Consider the following 5,190-nt stretch of genomic DNA (forward strand, 5'->3'; position numbering starts at 1 on the left):
AGAAAAAAATTCCAACCAAGAATTATATATCAAGAAAATTTGTCCCTCGAATATGATGGTGAAATTAGGACTTTTCCAGGTGAACAAAAGTTAAGGGAATTTGTAAAAACCAGAGCAACCTTACAAGAAATACTAAAGAGAGTTCTTTGGGCAAAGAACCAACAATGACAGACAACAACCTGAGATCAATTTATGACAAGATCACCCAGAAACCCACCCAGATACAGAAATATCCAAAGTAAAATAAACCTACAAGACTGAAAATAAGAAATCAGAGACATTAATTTGTAAACAAGGACAACTACAAAGGAAAAAGAGGGAATAAATAGTGTAGTTACAGAACTTCCAAATGGAGAGGAAACCAAGACAATTTCAAGATAGAATGGACTGTTTTCAACTTGGGAAGAAAATGATAAATTACAAGGTAACCTCAAAGAAAATTAAAAACTCATTAAAATAAAAAAGAGGACAATCGTAAAGATTTAGTAAACACTGAAACAACAACAACAACAAAGGAAATGATTAGAAAATCCATAAATAATGAAATCAATGCAGAAAATTTTATGGAACAAAGAAATCAGCAGCACTACCTCAGAAAAACATACAACAAAATGACAGCAATAAATTCATACCTATTGATAATTATACTGGATATAAATGGATTCAATGCATTAGTCAAGAGACAGAGATGAGCAGAATGGATAAGAAAACATGACCCATCAATATGCTGTCTACAGGAGACACAGTTTTGACAAAAAGAGAAAAAGAGACTAAAGATCGAAGGTTGGAAAAAACAAATATCAAACAAATGGCAATCCAAAAAGAGAAGAAGTGGCAATATTAATTTCTGATAAAATAGAATTCAAGACAAAAACCACCATAAGAGACAAGGAAGGACATTATATAATGATTAAAGGGTAAATCCAACAAGAGAATATAACCATAATAAATGTCAACACACCCAATTAAAAAGCCCCGAGATATATACATCTTTAACATAATTAAAAAGAGAAATAGATAACTTCACAATAATAGTTGTTGTTGTTATGTGTCGTCGAGTCGGACCTGACCCATAGTGACCCCTCCTTGGGTTTCCAAGGCAATATCGCTACGGAAATAGATTGCCCCATCTTCCTTCCTCCAAGTGGCTGGTGGGTTTGAACTGCCAGCCTTCTGGTTAGCAGTCAAGTGCCTTAGCCACTATGCTACCAGAGCTCCCTCAGAATAATAGTAGGAGAATTTAATATACCACTTTCAATAGAAGAAGAAAGAAGTCCAACAAAGACGCAAAAGAACTAAACAACATAATCAACCAACTTGACCTCATAGACATATACAGAATACTCAACCTAACAGTGCTACATAGATTCTTTTCCAGCATACATGGAACATTGTCCAAAATAGTCTATATGTTAGGCCACAAAGCAAGCTTCAATAAATTTAAAGACATTGAAATACTACAAGCATCTTCTCAGATCACAACACTATAAAATTTATAGAAAACTTCAACAACAAAAAGATAAATAATTCAATAGAAAAATGAACAGGGGACATGAATAGACACTTCTCCAAAGAAAACATTCACGACAAACACATGAAGAAATGCTTGTGATCATTAGCCATTAGAGAGATACAAATCAAAACTGCAATAAGCTATCATCTCACCTCGGAATTAATGGCAAAGTTTAAAAAAAAAAACAGAAAATAACAAATGCTGGCTAGGGTGTGGAAAGACTACAACATCATACACTGCAGGTGGGATCAAAATGGTGTGACCATTATGGAAAGTGGTATGGCACTTTCTTAAGAAGTTGGAAATAAAAATACCATATGATCCAGCTATCCCACTAGTAGCTATATATCATACAAAAATGAGATCCATGGCATGAATAGATATAGGTACACCCAGATTCATTGCAGCTTTATTCACAATAGCAAAAAGATAGAAACAACCTAAATGCCCATCAAGAAATGAACGTACAAATAATGGTACATACACACAATGCAATACTATGTAACATTAAAGAATAATGATGAATCTATGAAACACCTCATAATATTAACCTGGAAGACATTATGCTCAGTGAAATTAATCAATCACAAAAGGACAACTATTGTATGAAACCACTATTTTAAAAAGTCAAGGAAAGATTTTCACACAAAAACACACATTCTTTGATGGTAACAGAGGTGGAAGAGTAAACCGCTAATTAGGGAGTAGACACATGCTAACTTAGGTGAAGGGGAAAGCACTATACAATAAGGGAGAGGTCAGGAAAAAAATGATCAAGACAAAGGAAGACATTGAGAGGAGTACAAGAGTTAAAGGCAACAGAGGTAAATACTACTATATGCACAATCCTGCAAAAATACTACAGTTGACCCTTGAATAGCATGGGTTTGAATTGCATGTGTAGTGTAAACACTGTGCATACCCACAGATGGCAAAGGTCCTTAACAGGCTGCGTCGTTCTGAACATTGTTTCTGTGGGCATGCCAGGCTGTCAGCCAAGCCTTGAAACAGCCCCAAGAAAGTTACATGGATACCTGGGCCCAGAGCTTTACTTCCTGGAATGCTGGCATACAGGAGTGAGACTCGAAAGTCATGTAAGCCAGACAGGGTGCCCCTCTGGTGTACTTAAGTATTAAAACTGCCTGTAGCTTTAACACAGTGTGGTTTTCTCATAATTAACATTCTGTCTGTCCAGCCTGCTGCACCTGGACTGCCTGTAAGAAGTCCCAAAAAACCCATGTTGCAGAGAACGGCTTTGGGTAATTTCTTCAGTCTCTTGGATCTTAGTACGAGTGCTGCCCTAAACTGAGTGGGAATTTCTCCCAACAGCGTGGGCCCACTTATACATGGATGTTTTTCAAGATATGGTTCTTGGGGAAATTCAAGAGCTAATAGACACCACACTAGAGGAATTAACAGAAGACGACTTGACGGAGATGAGTGCTTCAGAACCAGTGCCAGATGATGAGGAAGAAGACATAGAAGCAGTGCCAGAAAACAGACGGACATTAGACAACCTGGCGGAAGCATTCTGATTATTCAAGACTGCTTTTGAAATCTTTTATGACATAGATTATTCTATGATATGTGCACTGAAACTAAGGAAAACGGTAGAAGGATTGGTATCATATTGAAATATTTTTAGAGAAATGAAAACACAAAATGTCAGATAGAAATTATGATGTATTTCTATAAAACTACATGGAAAGTTCCTTCCTCTCCTGCCTCCCTTTCCATCTCCTCCACCTTTTCTGCCTCTGCCACCCGAGACAGCACAATCAACACTCCTCTTCTTCTTCCTCCTCAGCCTACTCAACATGAAGATGACAAGGATGAAACCTTTATGACAATCCATTTCTACTTAATGAATAGTAAATAACCATCATGTCATACAATTAACAAACTTATCTATTGTATATGTGTGTGAGTGTCTTCGTATGAAAATCTAGTAACTGTCCAGCGAGAACTATGTTAATCAAACTGTTTATGTTATCAGTAAGGTTTCTAGTCAACAGTAGGCTATTAGTAGTTAAGTTGTTTGGAAGATTTTTGACTGGGAGGAGGGTTGGTGTCCATAACTCCCATGTTGTTCAAGGGTCAATTATGATAACAATAATCTATGAATGGATACATAGATAGATATGCAAGCTGAACAGGGATGGGAAGGAGAATGGGAGTATATTCATGAATATATATAGGTTTGAAAGATGATATTTCTACATATGCTTCAAATATACCCATGAATATAGTACAGCATACAGGGCGCAAAGTTATGAAAACTTCTTAATCATATCAAAACACATTGAAGGAATGAGTTGCTGGGCCTGGGGACTTAGGCAGGACCATAGTCTCAGGAGACATCAAGGTCAATTGGCACAATACAGTCCACAAAGACAATGTTCTATATCCTACTTCGGTGAATAGTGACGCGGATCTTAAAAGCTTGTGAGCGGCCATCTAAGGTGCAATTATTTTCTCTTTAAGCAGAACAAAGAAGATGAAGAAAATCAAAGACATAAAGAAACAATTAGTCAAAAGGAATAATGGACCATGTGGATCTCAGCCTTCAGGACCCTAAGTCCAGAAGAACTAGATGATGCCCAGTTGCCACTACTGACTGCTCTGAAAGTGATCACATGAGAAGGTCCTGTCTAGAATGAGAGAAAAATGAGGAACAAAAAATTCAAAATCATAAAAAAGACCAGGCTTACTCGTTGGATAGAGACTGGTGGAATCGCTGAGACTATGGCCCTTAGTTATCCTTTGGGCTTGGAACTGAACTCACCCCCATGGCTCAGTTTTGAGCCAAACAACAGACAGGACTATGACATGAACAATAACACTAGGGAAGTATACAGTACTTAGAACAATCAACCATTCAAGATCAAAAGGGCAACAAGGACAAAGTTCAGATGGCAGAAAGCGTTAGTAAAGAACTAAACAAAAAACAAAAAACCTCACTGCAGTCAAGTCAGATCCAACTCATAACGACCCCTCCTTGGGTTTCCAAAGCAGTATCACTATGGAAGTAGATTGTTCAAACTTCCTTCCGAGGAGTGGCTGGTGGGTTTGAACCGCCAGCCTTCTGGTTAGCAGTCAAATGCTTTAGGCACTATGCTACCAGAGCTCCTTCTCTATAGAAGTAGATTGCCCAATCTTCCTTCCAAGGAGTGGCTGGTGGGTTTGAGCCATCAGACTTCTGGTTAAGCAGTCAAATGCCTTAGGCATGATGCTACCATGGCAAACACAGGGAGGAAGTGGGATGCGTGATGTTACATTGTGTGAATTGCAATAAATGACACGAAACAAAATGTGTATGAATTATTGAATGGCAAACTGATTTGTAAACCTGATCTGTAAACCTTCACCCAAATCACAGTAAAGTGTTAAAAAAAAAAAAAAAAAAAAAAAAAAAGAAGAAGAAAAGAATAAGGAAGAAAATGATAGATATAGAAGACTGGCAAAAGAGATCCAACAAAGCATAATTTGAACCATGAAGGAAGAGAATAAAATAATGGAATGCAACAAATATTTTAAAATACAATTAAATGGTTAATGGTAATGGTTTAACAACATTGTTTTGATTACCTAGTGCTGCTCTGACAGGAATATACCACCAATATGAGTGAGTTTAATAAACAATTTTGGAGGCTGGAGTCTGAGTTCAAAGTGCCAGG

The sequence above is a fragment of the Orycteropus afer genome, unplaced genomic scaffold, assembly GCF_000298275.1.
Source record: "Orycteropus afer afer isolate SDZICR_OR568_19922 unplaced genomic scaffold, OryAfe1.0 scaffold00294, whole genome shotgun sequence".
Lineage (NCBI taxonomy): Eukaryota > Metazoa > Chordata > Mammalia > Tubulidentata > Orycteropodidae > Orycteropus > Orycteropus afer.